The sequence below is a fragment of the Scyliorhinus canicula genome, chromosome 10, assembly GCF_902713615.1.
Source record: "Scyliorhinus canicula chromosome 10, sScyCan1.1, whole genome shotgun sequence".
NCBI classification, from domain to species: Eukaryota; Metazoa; Chordata; class Chondrichthyes; order Carcharhiniformes; family Scyliorhinidae; genus Scyliorhinus; species Scyliorhinus canicula.
In genome coordinates this window covers 140,310,739-140,336,011 of record NC_052155.1, presented here as the reverse complement: position 1 = coordinate 140,336,011, position 25,273 = coordinate 140,310,739, and the positions used below count along the sequence as shown (strand labels likewise).

The window sequence follows — 25,273 nt, the reverse complement described above, 5'->3', positions numbered from 1 at the left end:
TGCTCATCCGGGCCACTATCATGTGGGCCCGGTGAATGACTTTGAATTGTATCAGGCTGAGCCTGGCACATGCTGCAGACGCGTTGACTCTACTCAACGCGTCCGCCCAGAGACCATCCTCTATCTTTCTTCCCAACGCCGCTTCCCACTTGCGCTTCAGCTCCTCGGTCTACGTCTCCTCTGACCCCATGAGTTCCTTGTAAATGTCAGAAACCCTCCCTTCTCCCACCCACACTCTGGAAACTACCCTGTCCTGTATTTTGGTAGGAGCGGGAAGGTTGAGACCTGCCTCCTTAGGAAGTCCCGCGCCTGCAGGTACTTAAAATAATTTCCCCTCGTCAATCCAAATTTCTCTTCTAGCTCCCTCAGGCTAGAAAAACTCCCCTCCACAAACATATCGCCCATCCTCTCAATCCCTGCTCTCTGCCATCTCAAAACCTTCAATCCAGCCTCCCAGGGAAAACTGGTGATTATTACAGATTGGACACCACACCGATGCTCTCTCCGCCGCCACATGCCTCCTCCATTTCCCCCAGACCCTCAGGACCGCCACCACCCAGGACCCCAGGAGGAGCCTGAGGAGATCCCGCCTGTCAATGATCCCGGTGGCGGGATCAAGGCAGCCTGAGTTGGTTGATGGGCCTGTGTCGCCCGCCGCACTCAGTGTGCTGGAGGATTCGGGCCCGAAGGGTGACTTTCTGAAGGTGTCAGCTGCCCAGTGTTGGGAGCGGAGGGTGCACATGGGGCTCTCTGCAGTAGGATGCCTGACACTGTCGCCCCTCCCCCCCCTCTGGGGGACTCCCGGAATCTAGCACATCCAATTGAAGGTTCTTTTGTTTTCCTGCCTCCGTAGATAGTTCAGAAAGTGTCCTATTGGTCCCCGCCTCCGCCAACACCCTGACTCTGTCCCCACCACCCTCCTTTCCCCTCTCTCCCCACCCTCCCATTCCTTTCCTTTCTGTTGGTACAGAGGTGAGTGTATCTGGTCTCTCCAGCGCAAAGTTTAGTGCTTGTACCGTTTGTTTTCTATACAACTGTGAGAGTATCCTACACACCCCCCCCCCCCCCCCCCCCAAAATACGTTGGTACTGAGGGGGAAAATATCCTGTTTCTCCAACACAAAATTTATGTTTGTACTGTTTGGCCGTGTATATATTTTTTACTATTTTCATAAAAAGATATGGCCAATCCACCTACCCTTCACATCTTTTGGGTTGTGGGGGTGAGACCCATGCAAACATGGGGAGAATGTGCAAACTCCACACGGACAGTGACCTGGTGCCGAGATCGAACCCGGATCCTCAGTGCTGTAAGCAGCAGTGCTAACCCTAACCCTGTGCCACCCCGTAGAACACACTTTGTCCCAAAAACAATGCAAAACAACTGATAACACAATAAACATCATCTTCCGGTTGCGGCTATGCGGAGCTAAGCCACACGTTCGGCAGCTCCCGCTATTTAGGGACTTTTGGGCCGTTTCGAGGGCCCCAAACGGCGCTGTTTCTACGCATCCCGGTGGGGGAAGGTGCCTGGAAGAACTTGCCCCACACTATATGGTGAAAAAGGCTGCAGTAACTCCCCAAAAAAAAGGGGGAAGAAAAACAAAATGGCGGCCAGCGCAACACCCGAGGACTGGTGGAAGTGGGCGCAGGAGCAACAGGCCTCGCTCCTGCGTTGTTTTGCTGAGCTGAAGGCTGAGCTGCTGGACTCCATGAATGCAACTACGACCAAGCTGCTTGGGACCCAGGGGGCCCAGGAGGAGTCTATTCGGGAGTTGCAGCGGCAGGCCGTTAAAAGAGAGGAGGAGGCCGTGGTCCTCGTGGGGAAAGTGGAGTTGCACGAGGCACTTCATAAAAAGTGGCAGGACCGCTTGGAGGAGCTGGACGTTCGCACGAGGCAAAAGAATCTGAGGATCCTCGTTGATGGGAGCGGGGTCCTTCCATTTGCCCCTGGAGCTCGAGGGAGCGCACAGAGTGATGGCCAGGAGGCCCAAGGCAGGTGAGCCCCCGTGGGCGGTGCTGGTGCGGTTCCACCGATTCAGTGACCGGGAGTGTGTGCTGCGCTGGGCCAAGAAAGAGAGGAGCAGTAAATGGGAGAATTTGGTAGTGAGGATCTACCAGGACTGGAGTGCGGAGGTAGCTAAGCGGCGGGCCGGGTTCAACCGGACGAAGGCGGTGCTTCATGCTAAGCAGGTCAGGTTTGGAATGCTGCAGCCTGCGCGCCTGTGGGTGACATGCAAGGACCGGCACCACTACTTCGAGTTCCCGGAGGAGGCGTGGGCCTTTGTACAGGCGGAGAAGCTGGACTCAAACTAGGGCCTGGGGACATACTTTGGCCGGCGATGTTTCCGCTGTGGCTGTTTTGTTCCAATTGTTTCAAATTTTTTAACTTCGACATGTGTGTTATGTATGCTGGTTTTCTGTTTGCTCTGTTTACGGGTGGGTTTGTTTGTTGGGCATGGTTGTGGGTTAGGTGGGGAGTGTTGGGGGTTTGTGTTCTATATGTTCTCTTCTGTACAGGGCTGGGGATTGAGGGGAAACTGGATTTTGGGGAACTGCGTCAGAAGGGTGGGGTGGTGCAGTGTGAAAGCGCGGGCTTTCCTCTGGTTTCCCGCGCTGCGGGGCGGGGGGGGGTGGAGCTTGCGGTGGGGGTGGGGCCTCTACTGGTCTTCTTTCACACGTTGCAGCAATGCCAAAGAGGTGTGGCAAGAGGGGTATGACCCCATGCCGGGAGGGGATAGGTTTTTTTGGGAGCTGCCGGGGTCAGCAGAAGACTCACGGAAGTACCATGGAGGGTGCGTCACGGCTAGGGGGGGGGGGGATACCGGGTTGCTGCTGGAACGACTAGGAAGGAGCCGATGGGGGCCGGGGGGGGAAGAGAGGCGCTATCGCCATGGGCAACGGGTCGAGCGGGGTGTGCTGGCCTGGGGCGAACATCTGCCAAGCTATGGCTAGTCGGCGGGGGAGGGAGGCGGGTTGCCCTCTGATCCGGCTGATTACCTGGAACGTGAGGGGGCTGAACGGGCCTGTTAAGAGAACCAGGGTGTTCTCCCATCTAAGGGGGTTGAAGGCGGACGTGGCTATGCTCCAGGAGACCCACCTGAAGGTGGCGGAACAGGTCCGTCTGAGGAAGGGGTGGGTGGGGCAGGTTTATCATTCAGGATTGGACGCGAAGAAGCGAGGGGTGGCGATTCTAGTGGGGAAGAGGGTGGCGTTTGAGGCGGCTGAGGTGGTGTCGGACAAGGAGGGCAGATATATCATGGTGAGGGGTAGGCTGCAGGGAGAGAAGGTGGTGCTGGTGAAACTATATGCCCCATATTGGGATGATGCCGGCTTCATGAGGCGATTGTTGGGCCACATCCCGGACCTGGAGGCAGGGGGCCTGATCATGGGGGGAGATTTTAACACAGTGCTAGATCCCAAACTGGACCGGTCCAGTTCAAGGACGGGTAGGAGACCGGCGGCGGCCAAAGTGCTGAGGGGATACATGGACCAGATGGGAGGGGTGGATCCCTGGTGGTTTGGGAGACCGAGAGCGCGGGAGTATTCCTTTTTCTCTCACGTCCATAGGGTTTATTCCCGGATAGACTTTTTTTATCCTGAGCAGGGGATTGATTCCGAGGGTGCAGGATGCCGAGTACTCGGCCATAGCTTTTTCGGACCATGCCCCGCACTGGGTTGATCTGGAGATGGGAGAGGAACGGGACCAGCGCCCGCTTTGGCGCCTGGATGTGGGGATGCTGGCGGAGGAGGAGGTGTGTAAGAGGGTTCAGAGAAGCATTGAGGGGTATCTGGATACCAACGACATGGGGGAGGTCCAGGTGGGGATGGTCTGGGAGGCTCTGAAAGCAGTGATCCGGGGGGAGCTGATCTCCATCCGGGCCCATAGGGAAAGGAGGGAGAGGAAGGAGAGGGAGAGACTGGTGGGAGAGCTTCTGGAGGTGGACAGGAGATATGCGGAAGCACCGGAGGAAGGGTTGCTGGGAGAACGGCGCAGGTTGCAGGCCAATTTTGACTTGTTGACCACCAGAAAGGCGGAGACACAGTGGAGGAGGGCGCAGGGCGCGGTATATGAGTATGGAGAGAAGGCGAGCAGGATGTTGGCGCATCAGCTCCGTAGGCGAGATGCGGCTAGGGAAATTGGGGGAGTGAAGGATGGGGGTGGAAATGTAGTGCAGAAGGGGACAGAAGTAAACGGGGTCTTTAGGGACTTCTACGAGGAACTGTACCGGTCGGAACCACCGAAGGGGAGAGAGGGGATGGAGAGCTTCATGAACAGGCTATGTTTCCCAAGGGTTCAAGAGAGGCTGGTAGAGGGGCTGGGGGCGCCGATAGAGTTGGAGGAGCTAGTCAGGGGGATCGGGCAAATGCAGTCAGGTAAGGCCCCGGGGCCGGACGGGTTCCCGGCAGAATTTTACAAAAAATATGCGGACCTGGTGGGTCCCCTGCTGGTGCAAACTTTCAATGAGGCGTGGGAGGGGGGTGATTTGCCCCCGACGATGTCACGGGCACTGATCTCTTTGATCCTAAAACGGGATAAGGACCCCTTGCAGTGCGGATCATATAGGCCTATCTCGCTCCTTAACGTAGACGCTAAGTTGCTGGCGAAGATCCTGGCTACCAGGATAGAGGATTGCGTGCCAGAGGTAATTCATGAAGATCAGACAGGATTTGTCAAGGGGTGGCAGCTCAACACGAATGTGCAGAGACTGCTCATGTTATCATGATGCCGGCAGTGGACGGGGAGGCGGAGATAGTGGTGGCGCTGGACGCAGAGAAAGCGTTTGATAGAGTTGAGGGGGGGTACCTGTGGGAGGTGCTGGAGAGGTTTGGATTTGGGGAGGGATTCATCAAATGGGTGAGGCTGCTTTACACGGCGCCGATGGAGAGTGCAGTCACAAATGGAAGGAGATCGGAGTATTTTAGGCTCTATCGTGGGACCAGGCAGGGGTGTCCCCTGTCCCCCCTGCTCTTTGCACTGGCGATTGAACCGCTGGCCATGGCGTTGAGGGAGTCAGGGAAATGGAGGGGTCTGGTGCGGGGTGGGGGGGAGCACCGGGTATCGCTGTATGCGGACGACCTGCTGTTACATGTGGCGGATCCAGAGGGGGGAATGCCGGGGGTGATGGAGCTGTTAGCGGAATTTGGGGGCTTCTCGGGCTATAAGCTAAACTTAGGAAAGAGCGAGGTATTTGTAGTGCACCCGAGAGATCAGGAGGAGGGAATTGGGAGGCTCCCCTTCAAGAGGGCAGTGAAGCGTTTCAGGTACCTGGGCGTGCAGGTGGCCAAGAGTTGGGGGGCTCTTCATAAGCTTAACTTCACCAGACTAGTGGAACAGATGGAGGAGGAATTTAAAAGGTGGGACATGGTGCCGCTATCGCTGGCGGGCAGAGTGCAATCCGTCAAAATGACGGTTCTCCCGAGGTACTTGTTCCTCTTCCAGTGCTTGCCCATCTTTATCCCTAGGGCCTTTTTTAAAAGGGTGACCAGCAGCATCATGGGATTTGTTTGGGCGCATGGCACCCCGAGGGTGAAGAGGGTCTTCTTGGAGCGGAGTAGAGATGGGGGGGGCTGGCGTTGCCCAACCTCTCGGGGTACTACTGGGCGGCCAACGTGTCGATGGTGCGTAAGTGGGTGATGGAGGGGGAGGGGGCAGCATGGAAACGGATGGAGAGAGCGTCCTGTGGGGATACAAGCCTGGGGGCCCTGGTAACGGCGCCATGGCCACTCCCTCCCACGAGGTATACCACGAGTCCGGTGGTGGCGGACTCAAGATTTGGGGGCAGTGGAGGCGACATAGGGGAGATGTGGGGGGCTTGATGGAGGCTCCGTTAAGGGGGAACCATAGGTTCGTCCCGGGGAACATGGATGGGGGATTTCAGGGATGGTATAGAGTGGGCATTAGACAGCTGAGGGACCTGTTTATCGACGGATGGTTTGCGAGCCTGGGGGAGATGGATGAGAAATTTGGGCTCCCGCCGGGAAACATGTTTAGATATCTGCAGGTAAAGGCATTTGCTAGACGGCAGGTGGAGGGATTCCCTGCGCTCCCCACGAGGGGGATGAGTGACAGGGTGCTCTCAGGGGTCTGGGTCGGGGAGGGGAAGATATCCGATATCTACAAGCTTATGCAGGAGGTGGAAGAGGTGTCAGTAGAGGAGCTGAAAACGAAGTGGGAGGGGGAACTGGGAGAACAGATCGAAGACGGAACATGGGCTGATGCCCTGGAGAGGGTAAATTCTTCCTCCTCGTGTGCGCGGCTTAGCCTCATTCAATTCAAGGTGCTGCATAGGGCCCACATGACTGGGACGAGGATGAGTAGGTTCTTTGGGGGTGAAGATAGGTGTGTCAGGTGCTCGGGGAGTCCAGCGAACCATGCCCATATGTTCTGGGCATGCCCGGCATTGGAGGAGTTCTGGAAGGGGGTGGTGAGGACGGTGTCAAGGGTGGTGGGATCCAGGGTCAAGCCAGGATGGGGACTCGCGATCTTTGGGGTTGGGGTAGAGCCGGGAGTGCAGGAGGCGAAAGAGGCCAGTGTGCTGGCCTTTGCGTCCCTAGTAGCCCGGCGAAGGATTTTGCTACAACGGAAGGACGCGAGGCCCCCAAGCGTGGAGACCTGGATCAATGACATGGCGGGCTTCATTAAGCTTGAGAAGGTCAAATTCGCCCTGAGAGGATCGGTGCAAGGGTTCTTTAAACGGTGGCAACCTTTCCTCGACTTTCTGGCTCAACGATAGGGTACTGGGACAGTAGCAGCAGCAGCCCGGGGGGAGTGATGGTGGTGGTGGGGGGGGTGTTCGGGGGGAGTGGTGGTGGTGGTTGGGGGGGGGGGGGGGGGGGGGGGGGGGGGTGTTTTGATTATGTTTGCTTATTTTATTTAAATTTGATTTATTTACCTTTAATTTATGGTTAAGTTCTCTTCTTTGGGGGGTGGGGGGGGGGGGGAGTGTGATACATGTGATGTTACGGTTTGGGGGGAATTGTGGGTGTTATGGGGCTGTTAGTTGCATATTACTGCTTGTTGCTATAGAACATAGAACAGTACAGCACAGAACAGGCCCTTCGGCCCTCAATGTTGTGCCGAGCCATGATCACCCTACTCAAACCCACGTATCCACCCTATACCCGTAACCCAACAATCCCCCCATTAACTTTACTTTTTTTTTAGGACACTACGGGCAATTTATCATGGCCAATCCACCTAACCCGCACATCTTTGGACTGTGGGAGGAAACCGGAGCACCCGGAGGAAACCCACGCACACACGGGGAGGACGTGCAGACTCCACACAGACAGTGACCCAGCCGGGAATCGAACCTGGGACCCTGGAGCTGTGAAGCATTTATGCTAACCATTTATGCTGCCCCGCAGGGTATACTTGTTATATTTTCTGTAAAAAATTCCAATAAAAATTATTTTTTTTAAAAACACAATAAACATCATCTTAGGGTTGTCAAAAGTGTACTCAAGATTCTTGATTGTATTTTATTAACGATAAGGAATTAATTGCCCAATGGGAATAATGGAAGTTCAAGTGTATTTTATCGCTTCAGCTGAACTCTACTTTGTACAAATTTAAGTTACCTTCAATGTCCAAGAACAACACAAAAGTTGGCAGGGTTAATTTATAGTTGGACTTGTTGCATAGTTGACAAGTTAATAGCTTTGCCTAACAAATCTGTGGAGTTTAATGTCTACTTTGGTGTATTGCTAATTAGCTCATAGCCGTAACAGTATAATTGCTTGATCTCAGGCAGTCCTGTTCTTCAGTCTGGCCTCCTTCAGAATCGCAGCTTCTTGCAAGCTCAATCTGGTGCTCTCTCTCTGTCCTTAAATTTTTATGTCATAAAGGGACTAATTTAGGCATTTAAGAACATGAGATAAAACCTCTTTTGTTCCACATCCTTAACTAATTTACCAACCTGCCTTCTATTAAAAAATCACCCATTAGAGGGTGGTAGGGGGATTCTTTCGATACCTCAGCATCCAGGTGACATGAACAAGAACAAAGAACAAAGAAAATTACAACACAGGAACAGGCCCTTCGGCCCTCCCAGCCTGCGCCGATCCAGATCCTTTATCTAAACCTGTTGCCTATTTTCCAAGGTCTACTTCCCTCTGTTCCCCACCCATTCATATATCTGTCCAGGTGCATCTTAAATAATGCTATCGTGCCCGCCTCTATCACCTCCAGGCACCCACCATCCTCTGCGTAAAAAACTTTCCACGCACATCTCCCTTAAACTTTCCCCCTCCCACCTTGAAATCGTGACCCCTTGTAATTGGCACCCTGACTCTTGGAAAAAGCTTGTTGCTATCCACCCTGTCCATACCTCTCATAATTTTGTAGACCTCAATCAGGTCCCCCCTCAACCTCCGTCTTTCCAACGAAAACAATCCTAATCTACTCAACCTTTCTTCATAGCTAGCACCCTCCATACCAGGCAGCATCCTGGTGAACCTCCTCTGCACCCTCTCCAAAGCATCCACATCCTTCTGGTAATGTGGCGACCAGAACTGCACGCAGTATTCCAAATGTGGCCTAACCAAAGTCTTATACAACTGTAACATGACCTGGCGACTCTTGTACTCAATACCCCGTCCGATGAAGGCAAGCATGCTGTATGCCTTCTTGACCACTCTATCAACCTGCGTTGCCACCTTCGGGGTACAATGGACCTGAACTCCCAGATCTCTCTGGACATCAATTTTCCCCAGGACTCTTCCATTGACCATATAGTCTGCTTTTGAGTTAGATCTTCCAAAATGCATCACCTCGCATTTGCCTGGATTGAACTCCATCTGCCATTTCTCTGCCCAACTCTCCAATCTGTCTATATTTTGCTGTATTCTCCGACAGTCCTCCTCGCTATCTGCAACTCCACCAATCATAGTATCATCTGCAAACTTGCTCATCAGACCACTTATACCTTCGTCCAGATCATTTATGTATATCACAAACAACAGTGGTCCGAGCACGGATCCCTGTTGCACACCACTAGTCACCTTTCTCCATTTTGAGACACTCCCTTCCACCACTACTCTCTGTCTCCTGTTGCCCAGCCAGTTCTTTATCCATCTAGCTAGTGCACCCTGAACCCCATACGACTTCACTTTTTCCATCAACCTGCCATGGGAAACTTTATCAAATGCTTTACTGAAGTCCATGTATATGACATCTACAGCCTTTCCCTCATCAATTAACATTGTCACTTCCTCAAAGAATTCTATTAGGTTTGTAAGACATGACCTCCCCTGCACAAAACCATGCTGCCTATCACTGATAAGTCTATTTTCTTCCAAATGTGAATAGATCCTATCCCTCAGTATCTTCTCCAACAGTTTGCCTACCACTGACGTCAAGCTCACAGGCCTATAATTCCCTGGATTATCCCTGCTACCCTTCTTAAACAAAGGGACAACATTAGCAATTCTGCAGTCCTCCGGGACCTCACTTATGCTCAAGGATGCTGCAAAGATATCTGTTAAGGCCCCAGCTATTTCGTCCCTCGCTTCCCTCAGTAACCTGGGATAAATACCATCCGGTCCTGGGGACTTGTCCACCTTAATGCCTTTTAGAATACCCAAAACCTCCCCCTTCCTTATGCCGACATGACCTAGAGTATTTAAACATCTACCGATGCAAAGTACTCATTAAGAAGCTCACTCATCGATCTTTGGGGTCGGGGTAGAACCGGGGGTACAGGAGGCTAGGGAGGCCGGAATACTGGCCTTTGCGTCCCTAGTGGCTCGACGAAGGATATTAATTCAATGGAAGGACGCGAGGCCTCCAAGCGTTGAAACTTGGATTAACGATATGGCTAGCTATATTCAGCTAGAAAGGATCAAATTTGCCCTGAGAGGGTCGGTACAGGGATTCTCCAGGCGGTAGCAACCTTTCCTTGACTTTTTAGATCAGAGATAGGCGTTCGGGGTCGTGGCAGCAGCAACCCGGGGGGGGGGGCAGCAATGGTCGTGGGGGGACATGCACGACTGTAACGCGGGCAAGTCTGCTCGCTGCTCATGTCTGAAACTGTAGGCTGCCTTGTTTGTTAAGTTGTTGCTTGGGGGGGGGGGGGGGGGACTGGTGCGCGCGAGAGGGCGGGCGAGGGAGGGATATTTGCCTAGAGGGATTGTGTTGTAAATAATTTAAAAATTAGTAGGGGTAAATGTCTGTATGGAAAAACTCTTTCAATAAAAATTATTTTTTAAAAAAAGAAGCTCACTCATTTCCTCTGACTCCACACATAAATTCCCTCTTTTGTCTTTGAGTGGGCCAATCCTTTCTCTAGTTACCCTCTTGCTCCTTATATACGAATAAAAGGCTTTGGGATTTTCCTTAACCCTATTAGCCAAAGATATTTCATGACCCCTTTTAGCCCTCTTTATTGCGCGTTTGAGATTCTTCCTACTTTCCCGATATTCCTCCAAACCTTCATCAGTTTTGAGTCACCTCGATCTTATGCATGCTTCCTTTTTCATCTTAGCTAGTCTCACAATTCCACCCGTCATCCAATCTTGCCATTTCTATCTCTCATTTTCACAGGAACATATCTGTCCTGCACTCTAATCAGCCTTTCCTTAAAAGACTCCCACATTTCAAATGTGGATTTACCCTTAAACAGCTGCTCCCAATCCACATTCCCGAGCTCCTGCCGAATTTTGTTATACTTGGCCTTTCCCCAATTTAGCACTCTTCCTTTAGGACCACTCTCGTCTTTGTCCATGAGTATTCTAAAACTTACAGAATTGTGATCGCTATTCCCAAAGTAATCACCGACTGAAATGTCAACCACCTGACCGGGATCATTCCCCATTACCAGGTCCAGTATGGCCCATTCCCAAGTTGGACTATTTACATACTGCTCTAAACAAACTCTCCTGGATGCTCCTTACAAATTCTGCTCCATCTACGCCTCCAACACTACATGAGTCCCATTCAATGTTGGGGAAGTTAAAATCTCCCATCACAACCACCCTATTGCTCCTACATTGTGCTATAATCTGTCTACATATTTGTACCTCTACTTCACGCTCGCTTTTGGGAGGCCTATAGTAAAGTCCCAACAATGTTACTGCACCCTTCCTATTTCTTAGCTCTATCCATATTGCCTCAGTGCTCGAATCCTCCATCGTGCCATCCTTAATCACAGCTGTGATATCATCTCTGACCAGTAATGCAACTCCTCCACCCCTTTTACCTCCCTCTCTATTCCTCCTGAAGCATCTATACCCTAGGATATTTAGTTTCCAGTCTTGCCCATCCCTCAACCAAGTCTCAGTAATACCAATAACATCATATTCCCAGGTACTAATCCAAGCCATAAATTCATCTGCATTACCTGCTACACCTCTCGCATTAAAACAAATGCACCTCAGACCACCTGTCCCTTTGCATTCATCATCTCTTCCCTGTCTACTCTTCCCCTTAGTCACATTGAGTTTATTATCCAGCACCTTACTGGCTTTAGTTGCTGCCTCTTTACTGACCTCTAACTTCCTAATCTGGTTCCCATCCCTCTGCCACATTAGTTTAAAACCTCCCCAACAGTGTTAGCAAAAGCACCCCCTAGGACATTGGTTCCAGTCCTGCCCAGGTGTAGACCATCCGATTTGTAATGGTCCCACCGTCCCCAGAACCGGTTCCAATGTACCAAAAATCTGAATCCCTCCCTCCTGCACCATCTCTCAAGCCACGTATTCATTCTGACTATTCTTAAATTTCTACTCTGACTGTATTGTGGCACTGGTAGCAATCCTGAGATTACTACCTTCGAGGTCCTACTTTTTAACTTATCTCCTAACTCCCTAAATTCTGATTATAGGACCTCATCCCGTTTTTTACCTATATCGTTGGTGCCTATATGCACCACGACAATTGGCTGTTCACCCTCACCCTTCAGTATGTCCTGCAGCCGATCTGAGACATCCCTGACCCGTACACCCGGGAGGCAACATACCATTCGGGAGTCTCGTTTCCGACCACAGAAATGCCTTTCTACTCCCTTTATGATTGAATCCCCTATGACTATAGCCCTGCCAGTCTTTTTCCCGCCCTTCTGTGCAGCAGAACCAGCCACGGTGCCATGAGCCTGGCTACTGCTGCCTTCCCCTGGTGAGTCATCTCCCCCAACAGTATTCAAAACGGTATACCTGTTTTGGAGGGAGATGACCGCAGGGGACACCTGTACTGCCTTCCTGCTCTTTCTCTGCCTTAGGAATGGGAACGGCTACACAAGTTAAATTTGACCCGATTAGAAGACCAAATGAAGGACGATTTTCGGAAGTGGGACCCCGCTTCCGTTGTCACTAGCTGGGAGAGTGCAGACAGTGAAAATGACGGACCTCCCGAGATTCCAGTTCGTGTTTCAGTTTCTCCCCAAATTTATCCCACGGTCCTTCTTTAAACTCGTTAGTAAGGTGATCACTGGCTTTGTATGGGCGGTAAGACCCCGTGAGTAAAAAAGCAGATGCTTGAACGGAGCCGGGGGGGTGGGCGGACCGGAAGGCCCCACAAATAGCTCCGGAAACAGGTCCAGGATGGTGGCAGATTTGCCCGAAGACAGTGGTTGGGACGGAGGGTCTTCCAAACTATAACCCGCTAAGAACCTTAGAAGCAGGGATGATTGCTGACCCCTTCCCCTGAGAAATTGAATGTCCGGGGTTCTAAATTGTACTGGGTGAAACGGGCCGTCTAGCGTCCTGTCTGTCCCTGAAGCACCCTGCTCGGGGGACAGTGGCAGCTGCTGGGATTGCCTCACTATCCCACCGCCTCTTTTCTTTCGGGGACTGGGCACGACATCTATGGAAAAGAACCTGGATTGACGCCATTTGCGGGGGAGAGGGTCACACTCTGGGGAGACCTCTATCTCTCTGGAGGCCCCTCCAGGCTGACTCCTTGTCCCTCAATGCTTCTCTCCAGAATTTGTGGCTGGGACAGAGCACCCTCTGGTTCGAGGTCGCGCACCTCACTACCGCCACCCACAGAGGCCTGTGCAGAAGTGTCGCTGGGCCCGGCATCTGATGGCGAAATGTCACTGGACTGAGGGTGTTGCTGGGTGAGGCGTAACGGCTGCACCCGAGTCAGTGGCCAGTGGCACTCGGTCAGTCAGGGTCAGAGGGTCAGAAGGATCCAAACCTGACCGCTGGTGAATCGCCCTGATCTTCCTCTCAGCCTTCCGGCCACGCGGGTGTCCCCTCACCTCCACGCCAGTGGAAGTAGAGGGTGCGGTGGCACCATCAGCGGCAGTGTTAATTGGAAAAATAAATAATTGGGTACTCTAAATTTGTTTTTTAAAAAAAGTGTGTTTTACAGATCTATTCTAGGCAGCATATTCATTCATGCAATAGTACACTGTCTGATATGAAAGATGACATAAGATTACATAATTTGGATCAGTTAAAAGTTAAACCTCAAAGCTAAATCTTCGACACCTAGTAAGCCCAACACGGGCAACAAATTTCCAGATTGCTCTTTAATGGTGAGGGTGAAAAGACTGCTCAATGATTTCAGATTAATATTTCTTACAATTTTACCACTAGTGTTCCAACATCACTCAAGTGAGACTTAAACTATTTAAACTATTTTTGTTAATTTTGCAACTGAGAAAGGAACCATGGGATCCCAAAAATCTGTAACTTTGGTTCAATGGAACATATGCAGTAATAACCTGAAATCATCAGGAAGCAAAGATTCTGGACAATTTTGTTTCAATTATAAAGGTAGTTGAAATGAATTAAACTTGGTAAGTAAACTGTTACAAACCTGATTTGGCCCAATTTCTCTAATCTACAGCCTATGCACACGAATGTCCTCTACATTCGCCTCCGATGGAGAATTACAAGGCAGTTAGTCTCTGCGGGTCCCATTTACCTTCTTGCTCTGTAATGCAGAAATAAAATTTGTAAAATACATTTCTTCTTTCATCTTATTTGTTTGCTTCCCTTTGATCACTTCAACCACCACTTTTTATTTGTATCCCTTTTCACATTTGTTGTTTTGTTCTGTTTTAAAGTCTTCTCCTCTCATTGCATGCTCTGAAATGCCCTGTAACATTACCCAAAGTGGAAATCTGGTTCATTCACTATGATCACTCCCAGGAGACTCACAACTGGACGGAGTGACTTGCTGGTATCCATTTTCTCTTTCTATGAATGTGCTTCCTCAATATCCTTTACTGGTACAGAACCGGAGTATTGAATGCATAAAATGTGCACAGAAAAGTGGTATAGATATTTTCTTCATCCATTTCAATTGCTTGTACTCTTCACATTTCTCCATTAGAGTTTCCCACATCATCCAAGTTGCTTACCGATCAAAGGGAATTATCATAGATCATAGAATCATAGAATTTACAGTGCAGAAGGAGGCCATTCAGCCCATCGAGTCTGCACCGGCTCCTGGAAAGAGCACCCTACCCAAGGTTAACACCTCCACCCTATCCCCATAACCCAGTAACCCCACCCAACACTAAGGGCAATTTTGGACACTAAGGGCAATTTATCATGTCCAATCCACCTAACTTGCACATCTTTGGACTGTGGGAGGAAACCAGAGCACCCGGAGGAAACCCACGCACACACGGGGAGGATGTGCAGACTCCGCACAGACAGTGACCCAAGCCGGAATCGAACCTGGGACCCTGGAGCTGTGAAGCGATTGTGCTATCCGCAATGCTACCGTGCTGCCCTTAATTTTTGGATGAGACTAGGCCAACTCACCTGTCAAGATGGTAACTGTACGATTGTATTACGCAAAGTTTTTTGACAGTTCATATGAAAATGTTTTTAAGCTATCAGAAGGATTTGCAATATATTACCTTTTTATAAGGGCGTGTGTCAAAATCTGGATGATTTGGAAAAATATGAATTGTTAGCTTTAGCCAAAGGGAGTGTGATTAATATCTAGACCATTCAGGAGCGAAATCAGGAAATATTTTTCCTCCGCAAAAAAGGGTACAGAAAATATGGAAAACTCTTCCCCACAAGGCAACAGAAATGCTGGGTGAACTGAAATTTTCCATACGGAGATGGATATATTTCTATTCAGAGGTCAAAGGATATGGATAAAAGGCAGGTAAATGGATTGAGGTATAGAACAGCCATTAGAATAAAATGTTGGTACAAATTTGAGGGACTGAATGGCCTGATCTTGTTCCTATGCGCTTCAGTTGTTCAGCGGTAGGAGCGAGAGCAGTGACAAGGGGGCTGTCGGGAAGGTAAGATTACCGCTTTAAAAACTTACCTTTCAGGAGAAGCGGCCTTTGTTTTGTAACTAACTTTTTTTTTCAGAGTTGTTGTTTTTGTTTCAGAGCAGCAGGAAACCGGAAGTCGGCCGTGGGGATTTCTGGGAATGTGTGCAGTACCTGTATACAAGTTGGGCGCTTGCTAAACCCAAGGCACTACACTTGTAGTCTCCCCCACCCTTCCACCTCCTCTAACCTTAAGGTTGAGTGAATATCAGGTAAGCTCTTCCTTTGTTTTTCTTGTTTTATCTAGAGGGGATGGCAGGGAAGGCAGTGCAATGTTCTTCCTGCAGAATGTTTGAGGTGAGGGAATGCCGTCAGTGTCCCTGCTGATTTCACCTGTGGGAAGTGCACCCATCTCCAGCTCCTCAGAAACTGTGTTCGGGACCTGGAGCTGGAGTTGGATGAACTTCGGATCATTTGGGAGGCAGAGGGGGTCATAGATAGAAGCTTCAGGGACGTAGTTACTCCGTAGAATGAAGATAGATGGGTGACAGTGAGAGAGGCTGGGACGAAGCAGTCAGTACAGGGATCTCTGTGGTCGTTCCCCTTAGTAACAAGTATACCGCTTTGGATACTGGAGAGGGGGGGGGGGGGGGGGGGGGAGACTTACCAGGGGTAAGCCATGGGGTACAGGTCTCTGGCACAGAGTCTGTCCCTGTTGCTCAGAAGGGAAGGGGGGAGAGGAGTAGAGCATTAGTCATTGGAGACTCCATAGTTAGGGGGATAGATAGGAGATTCTGTGGGAACGAGAGAGACTTGCGGTTGGTGTGTTGCTTCCCAGGTGCCAGGGTCCGTGATGTCTCGGATCGTGTTTTCGGGATCCTTAAGGGGGAGGGGGAGCAGCCCCAAGTCGTGGTCCACATAGGCACCAATGACATAGGTAGGAAAAGGGTTAGGGATGTAAGGCAGGAATTCAGGGAGCTAGGGTGGAAACTTAGAGCTAGAACAGAGTTATTAACTCTGGGTTGTTACCCGTGCCACGTGCTAGCAAGACGAGGAATAGGGAGAGAAAGCAGTTGAACACGTGGCTGCAGGAATGGTGCAGGAGGGAGGGTTTCAGATACCTGGATAATTGGGGCTCATTCTGGGGTAGGTGGGACCTCTACAAATGGGATGGTCTACACCTGGACCAGAGGGGTACCAATATCCTGGGGGGGAAATTTACTAATGCTCTTCGGGAGGGTTTAAACTAATTCAGCAGGGGGTTGGGAACCTGAATTGTAGCCCAACAGGAGGTTGAGAGTAGTGAGGTCATGACTAAGGTTTCGAGGTTGCAGGAGTGTACCGGCAGGCAGGAAGGTGGTTTCAAGTGTGTCTACTTCAACGCCAGGAGCATCCGGAATAAGGTGGGTGAACTTGCAGCATGGGTTGTTACTTGGGACTTTGATGTTGTGGCCATTTCGGAGACATGGCTAGAGCAGGGACAGGAATGGTTGTTGCAGGTTCCGAGGTCTAGATATTTCAGTAAGCTCAGGGAAGGTGGTAAAAGAGGGGGAGGGGTGGCATTGTTAGTCAAGGACAGTATTACGGTGGCAGAAAGGATGTTTGATGAGGACTCGTCTACTGAGGTAGTATGGGTTGAGGTTAGAAACAGGAAAGGAGAGGTCACCCTGTTGGGAGTTTTCTATAGGCCTCCGAAAAGTTCCAGAGATGTAGAGGAAAGGATTGCAAAGATGATTCTGGATAGGAGCGAAAGTAACAGGGTAGTTGTTATGGGGGACTTTAACTTTCCAAATATTGACTGGAAACGCTATAGATCGAGTACTTTAGATGGGTCCGTTTTTGTTCAATGTGTGCAGGAGAGTTTCCTGACACAGTATGTAGATAGGCCAACAAAAGGCGAGGCCACATTGGATTTGGTACTGGGTAATGAACCAGGACAGGTGCAAGATTTGGAGCTAGGTGAGCACTTTGGTGATAGTGACCACAATTCAGTTATGTTTACTTTAGCGATGGAAAGGGATAGATGTATACCGCCGGGCAAGAGTTATAGCTGGGGGAAAGGCAATTATGATGCGATGAGGCAAGACTTAGGATACATAGGATGGGAAAGGAAACTGCAGGGGATGGGCACAATTGAAATGTGGAGCTCCTTCAAGGAACAGCTACTGCGTGTCCTTGATAAGTACCGGTATGTACCGGTCAGGCAGGGAGGAAGTGGTCGAGCGAGGGAACCGTGGTTTACTAAAGTAGTTGAATCACTTGTCAAGAGGAAGAAGGAGGCTTTTGTAAAGATGAGACGTGAAGGTTCAGTTGGGGTGCTCGAGAGTTACAAGTTAGCCAGGAAGGACCTAAAGAGAGAGCTAAGAAGAGCCAGGAGGGGACATGAGAAGTCTTTGGCAGGTAGGATCAAGGATAACCCTAAAGCTTTCTATAGGTATGTCAGGAATAAAAGATTGACTAGGGCAAGAGTAGGGCCAGTCAAGGACAGTAGTCGGAAGTTGTGCGTGGAGTCCGAGGAGATAGGAGAGGTGCTAAATGAATATTTTTCATCAGTATTCACACAGGAAAAAGACAGTGTTGTTGAGGAGAATACTGAGGTACAGGCTACTAGACTAGAAGGGCTTGAGGTTCATAAGGAGGAGGTGTTAGCAATTCTGGAAAGCGTGAAAATAGATAAGTCCCCTGGTCCGGATGGGATTTATCCTAGGATGCACTGAGAAGCTAGGGAGGAGATTGCTGAGCCTTTGGCTTTGATCTTTATGTCGTCATTGTCTGCAGGAATAGTGCCAGAAGACTGGAGGATAGCAAATGTTGTCCCCTTGTTCAAGAAAGGGAGTAGAGATAACCCTGGTAGCTATAGACCAGTGAGCCTTACTTCTGTTGTGGGCAAGGTCTTGGAAAGGTTTATAAGAGATAGGATGTATAATCATCTGGAAAGGAATAATTTGATTATGAAAATGAAAATCGCTTATTGTCACGAGTAGGCTTCAATGAAGTTACTGTGAAAAGCCCCTAGTCGCCACATTCCGGCGCCTGTCCGGGGAGGCTGGTACGGGAATCGAACCGTGCTGCTGGCCTGCTTGGTCTGCTTTAAAAGCCAGCGATTTAGCTCAGTGAGCTAAACCAGCCCCTGGTTAGGGATAGTCAACATGGTTTTGTGAAGGGGAGGTCATGCCTCACGAAACTTATTGAGTTCTTTGAGAAGGTGACCAAACAGGTGGACGAGGGTAAAGCAGTTGATGTGGTGTTTATGGATTTCAGTAAAGCGTTTGATAAAGTTCCCCACGGTAGGCTATTGCAGAAAATACGGAGGCATGGGATTCAGGGTGATTTAGCAGTTTGGATCAGAAATTGGCTAGCTGTAAGATGACAGAGGGTGGTGGTTGAGGGGAAATGTTCAACCTGGAGTTCAGTTACTAGTGGTGTACCACAAGGATCTGTTTTGGGGCTACTGCTGTTTATCATTTTTATAAATGACCTGGAGGAGGGCGTAGAAGGATAGGTGAGTAAATTTGCAGATGACACTAAAGTCGGTGGAGTTGTGGACAGTGAGGAAGGATGTTGCAGGTTACAGAGGGACATAGATAAGCTGCAGAGTTGGGCTGAGAAGTGGCAAATGGAGTTTAATGCAGAAAAGTGTGAGGTGATTCATTTTGGAAGGAGTAACAGGAAGACAGAGTACTGGGCTAATGGTAAGATTCTTGATAGTGTGGATGAGCAGAGAGATCACGGTGTCCATGTACATAGATCCCTGAAAGTTGTCACCCAGGTTGAGAGAGTTGTTAAGAAGGCGCAAGGTGTGTTAGCTTTTATTGGTAGAGGGATTGAGTTTCGGAGCCATGAGGTCATGTTGCAGCTGTACAAAACTCTGGTGCGGCCGCATTTGGAGTATTGCGTGCAGTTCTGGTCACCACATTATAGGAAGGATGTGGAAGCATTGGAAAGGGTGCAGAGGAGATTTACCAGGATGTTGCCTGGTATGGAGGGATATCTCATGAGGAAAGGCTGAGAGACGTAAGGCTGTTTTCGTTAGAGAGAAGACGGTTAAGAGGTGACTTAATTGAGGCATACAAGATGATCAAGGATCAGATAGGGTGGACAGTGAGAGCCTCGGATGGTGATGGCTAGCACGAGGGGACATAGCTTTAAATTGAGGGGAGATAGATATAGGACAGATGTCAGAGGTAGGTTCTTTACTCAGAGAGTAGCAAGGGCGTGGAATGCCCTGCGTGCAACAGTAGTGGACTCGCCAACATTAAGGGCATTTAAATGGTCATTGGATAAACATATGGATGATAATGGAATAGTGTAAATGGGCTTTAGATTGGTTTCACAGGTCGGCGCAACATCGAGGGCCAAAGGGCCTGTACTGCGCTGTAATATTCTATGTTCTATGTAATTAAGAGTCAGTTCACAAGTAATACATTTAAGCAGCGATTTTCTCATTTTGTGAACTCTCTCTTAAAAGTAATATTAATGCCACATGTTTTAACTTGGTCAAAGGTTTTCCCAGCCACAGGAGTCCATCTATAGCATACTCTAGCAGCAGGTCCAACTTTGTTCCAGCAATAATTTTCTTTGGATAAAAAACTATTTGAAATGCATTGTTGAATAGGATAATGGAAACAGGTTCAAGAGCAGCTTTCGAAAGGGAACTGGATAAATATTTGAAGGTTAAAATATTGCAGTGACAATTATTCTATGATTCGATGATAAATTAAAGAATAAGGTTTTGGGAGCAGATTGAATGGCTGAGTAGGTCTTTTCCTGTGCCCACGTGTACCAAAGCACTACATTAAAATAAGATGTACAAGCCAATCAATGGACAAAGCTAGTTTGATATGCACTAATATTATTCCTGATATCAGTAGAATGATAGTAATTTCCATTTAAAAGAAAAATTGGAAATCAATGTTTGTTGAGAGTTCAGGATTAAGTTACCAAATAAGGAGTCACCAATTACACATGATGGTTCGATTCGCTAACTCCTGACACACCTGGCAAGATCAAGGCGACTCTCATCATTGTTTCCATATGCAACACTTTAATTCATGAAAATCAAATTGTTTGAATGCAATTAATCATGCAGCAACGCTTCAAAACAAGTGGTGCACATCTGGGCAGAAGGACCATTTAGTTGCCATTTCCAGTTAGGTTTAGGATTATCAATTTACAGAGGCATGTCCACAGGTGTGGGGAATAGTCAGTGATCACAGCCTGAAAATCTGATATGGCTGACAACTACACTACTGACTTCAAACCAGTCCATATCCATTTTTAACTCCAGAACCAAATTCAGAAGCTTACAAATTGAAGTAGGGAGATCCCATGGTGCCCTCAACAGCATTCATCCCCTCAGGCATTATGGCTGCATTGAAGAAAAAAAATAGACTACCTGGTTATTTGTTTCGCTGCAATTGTGGAATCTTTCTGTTCTGCAAACTCTGCGTACATAACCTACATAGCAACTGCACCTACAAGCAATTTGCATGAAGCATTTTTAAAGGCATTCCTCAACGATGTGATAAGGTACTAGACAAACGCAAATCTTTTCTTTCTTACTTTCTTTACTTTTATTTTCTTCAACGGTAACTTTTACAACCAGTTTGGTGAACAGAAAAGGAACTTGGGCTATGCTAATCTTAAGAACTGCCTTGTGTCCAGTGGAATAAAAATGGCTGTTGCCATCAGATTCAAATTATAGGATACTGCTAAAACTGTTACCCAAGAGGTTTGAACTAATGGCGAGGATAGCAACCTTAAGTAATGCTGCCCAAGACGGAGTCAATTCTGAGACACTGGTCCTTTGAAAGTGAGGTCCTGTACTGCATACAAGTATGATCTCTTGAAATTCACAAGAATCAGGAGGGAGCAAAAAAAATATCAGACAATTAATTGACATTGAAGGAGTAAAAAAAACTTAAAACATGCAAACATTTTTTATCCACAGAAACCATCGTAATGTTGCATGAACTTAAGAATTAGGAGAAAGATCATCCAGACCGTTGAACCTACTCGATTATTCAATAAGGTCATGACTGATCTGCCTCAACCCCCTTTTCCAGCCCATTCTCTATATCCCTTGATTTACTGAGAGATCAAACATAGAAATGATGTACCTTCAATTCACTGAGAGGCAGAGAGCGAGTGAACAGTAGGCTTTATTAGTCATGAACTTGCCTAGCCAGAGTCAGTAGTACAGATGAATGCCGCCCATAGGCGGCCGGTCTATATATGGCCCTAGTGGGTGAGGGCGGAGCCAGAGGCGGAGTACAGTACAGTACCTGGAAGCATATCACCACTTCCAGGTCATATGTTACAGTATCATGCATGCATTATGGTGAATACATTCACCACATTCACCCCCTGTTAAAAAAATCAAGTCCAGCGGGTGTGACGTGGGGTCATTACATATTCAGTCTATCGGGAGGCCGGATCGTTCTCTTCGACCTCCGCAACTCTGGCGGTGCGGCGGGCACTGTTGTCGCAGGTGGTGACTCCAGAGGCGTTGTGTCTGGAGCTTGAGCCTCAGTCCAGGGTGTCAGAGACGGTTGGGGTGCGGGAGTCGGCAGGGGGGTGATTAGTGGCGACAGTGTCGGCGCGGGCCAATAGAGGAGACCCAGGGGAGCGTACGGGACGATGTGGGTGGCGGCGGGCAGCGGTGAGGGGGGGGGATGGGGATGTAGGCGGGGGGGCCGCATTGGCGGGGGAACCAGCTGGCGCAAGGTCCCGTAGGGAGACCGTATCTTGCCGTCCGTCCTGGTGCGCGATGTAAGCGTACTGGGGGTTAGCGTGGAGCAGCTGGACCCTCTCGACCAGGGGGTCGGTCTAATGGCTCCTCATGTGCCTCCGGAGAAGGACTGGTCCCGGAGTTTTGAGCCAAGATGGAAACGAGACTCTGGAGATGGACTTCCTGGGGAAGATAAACAAACGATCGTGAGGGGTCTCGTTCGTGGCCGTGCAGAGGAGCGATCTGATGGAGTGGAGGGCATCGGGGAGGACCTCTTGCCAGCGGGGGATCGAGAGACTTCCATACCGTCGTGTTCTCCCTCTCCATCTGCCCGTTTCCCTGCGGGTTATAGCTCGTAGTCCTGCTCGAGGCGATGCCTTTGTTGAGCAGGTACTGACATAGCCCATCCTCATGAACGATGTGCCCCGGTCACTGTGGACGTAGGCAGGGAAAACCGAACAGTGTGAAGATGCTGTGCAGTGCCTTTATTACAGTGGCTGAGGTCATGTCGGGGCAGGGGACAGCGAAGGGCAAGCGGGAGTACTCATCGATGATGGTGAGAAAGTATATATTCCAGTTGGTGGAGGGGAGGGGCCCTTTGAAGTTAATGCTTAGGCGCTCAAAGGGGCAGGAGGCTTTTACCAGGCGGGCCTTGTCTGGCCGGCAGAAGTGCGGTTTGCACTCCGCGTAGACTTGGCAGTCCCTGGTCATGGTCTTGACCTCCTCAATGGACAAGGGCAGATTGTGGGCCTTAATGAAGTGGGTAAGCCAGGTGGCCCCCGGGTGGTAGAGGTCATTGTGGATAACCCAAAGCCAGTCATCTTGCGCGCTGGCTCATGTGCCGTGGGACAGGGCATCTGGGGGCTCGTTGAGCTTTCCAGGACGATACTTGATATTGTAATCGTAGGTGGCGAGTTTGATCCTCCACCTCAAGTTTTATCATTTTTTATTTGCCCCGTTGTGCGTTGTCAAACATGAAGGCTACCAATCGTTGGTCGTTGACGCGGGTGAACCTCCTACTGGCTAGGTAGTACTTCCAATGCCGCACGGCTTCCACTATGGCTTGTGCTTCCTTCTGGGCCGAGGGGTGTCGAATTTCAGAAGCGTGGAGGGTCCGAGAGAAGAATGCTACTGGCCTGCCAGCCTGGTTGAGTGTGGCAGCCATTGCGACCTCTCTCGCGTCGCTCTCAACCTGAAAAGGGATGGACTCATCCACTGCGTGCATTGCGGCCTCGGTGATGTCGCCCTTGATGCGGCTGAAGGCAGCGCGGGCCTCATCCGTCAGGGGAAAAGTGGTTGTTTGAATAAGTGGGCGGGCTTTGTCCGCATAGTTGGGGACCCACTGGGCGTAGTAGGAGAACAGCCCCAGGCATCGTTTTAGGGCCTTGAGGGGGGACTTCTGTGAGGAGGTGCATACGGTCGGGGTCGGGCCCTTGGACTCCGTTCTCTATGATATAGCCGAGGATGGCTAGTCGGGTAGTATGGAAGACGCATTTTTTTTTGTAGTATGTGAGACTGAGGGATTGGGCGGCCTGGAGGAACCTCTGGAGATTGGCGTCATGGTCCTGCTGGTCATGGCAGCAGATGGTCACATTGTCCAAGTACGGGTATGTAGCCTGCAAAACGTACTGGTCCACCATTCGGTCCATCATTCTCTGAAAGACCAAGACTCCGTTAGTGCCTCGAAAGCAGTGTAGTGGCGCTCTTCCGGGCGGATTGGGAGGTGGTGGTAGGCCGACTTCAGATCGACCATTGAGAACACATGGTACTGCGCGATCTGGTTGACCACCTCCGCTATGCGGGGGAGGGGGTACTCATCGAATTGCGTGAATCGGTTAATTGTCTGGCTGTTGATTCTTTTCCCCGTTCCAGACGACCACCCCTTGCGCTCTCCAGAGGCTGTTGCTGGCCTCGATGATCCCTTCACTCAACAGTCGCTTTTCCTCCAACTTGATAAACGTCATGTCTAGCGAACTGTACCGCCCGCTCCTGGTGGCGATGGGCTTACGGTCAGGGGTGAGATTCGCAAAGAGTGAAGGGGGAGGGGGGGGGGGGGGGGGGTGAAGACCTTGAGGGTCGCGAGGCTGCACACCGTGAGGGGGGGGGGGACAAGGGTCCGCCGAACTGTAGGGTCAGGCTTCGGTGGTTACATTGAAAGTCCAATCCGAGCAGTAGGGGGGCGCAGAGGTGTGGGAGTACGTAGAGTTTAAAACGAGCATACTCTGCGCCCTGTATCGCGAGATTGCCGATACAGTACCCCCAGATCTGAACAGAATGGGACCCGGAGGCAAGGGAGATTGTTTGTGAGGCTGTGTAGATATGGAGGGAGCAGTGCCTTACCGTGTCAGGGTGGACAAAGCTCTCCGTGCTCCCAGAGTAGAAAAGACAGGGTGTCTCGTGCCCGTTGACCCTGACGACCATCATGGAGTTCTTCAGCTGTTTTGGCTGCGACTTGTCAAGGCCCAGCTGCGGGTAGTCTGTGTGGTCGGTGGAGTCACAAGATGGCGGTCCCCATGAGTCGCACGTGTCAGGCTGGGGTGAAGATGGAGACAAAGATGGCCGTCCCCATCGCACATGTTGGTCGGTGTCGGGGCCGGCGGCCAAGATGGCGGCTCCCATGAGTCGCACGTGTCGATCGGTGTTGGGGCCGGCGACCAAGATGGCGGCCTCCACGAGTCGCACGATGCCAATGACACATCTGACGGGGGCGTTCCGGGCAGGCACGCAGCCGCATTGCGGGGTCTGTGGGGCTGCAAGTCCACAGGTCGGGCCTGGTGCATTTTCGATTTCTGGGCCTTTGGCCGGCCCAGACAGACTCTAGCGAAGTGCCCCTTTTTCCCACAATCGCTACACGTCGCTGTGCGGGCTCGGCAGCACTGCCGGGGGTGTTTGCCCTGGCCGCAGAAGTAGCACTTCCCCGGGCTGGGCTGACAGATGCGTGGCACAGGCCTGCGATGTAGTCGGGTCCGACGGGGGCCGCGACGAGGATGTCCACGAGGGTTCGCCAGGCCCGCGGGGAACGAACTGAGGTTCTGGTAGGCCACCTCTAGCGAGGTAGCTAGCTTTACCGTGTCCCGCAGGTCAGAGGTCTCGTTTTCCAGCAGGCGCTGCCTGATATAGTTTGAGCGGACCCCCACCACGTAGGTGTCCCGGATCTGTGAGTTCATCTGTCCCTCCGCACATCTCGATAGCTGCAGTTCCTCGCGAATAGGGTCAGTGTTTTGAGATACTCGTCCAGCGATTCTCCGGCGCATTGACAGCGAGTAGTGAGGGGGTGTCTGGCGAACACCTCATTTACGGGCTTCACAAAGTGTGCCTTGAGAGTTGTGACTGCCGCCTCGTACGTGGCCGCT

The 25,273-nt window shown here is 50.4% G+C and overlaps 1 protein-coding gene across 1 annotated transcript in view; it reads right to left on the bottom strand.

Moving 5' to 3' along the window:
* Positions 1 to 25,273, bottom strand: part of reck (reversion-inducing-cysteine-rich protein with kazal motifs) — a 317,351-nt gene that overhangs the window by 258,458 nt on the left and 33,620 nt on the right. Inside the window, 1 exon segment of the mRNA XM_038809800.1 lies at positions 13,765 to 13,881. The gene's annotated coding sequence lies outside the window, so the exon portion shown is untranslated.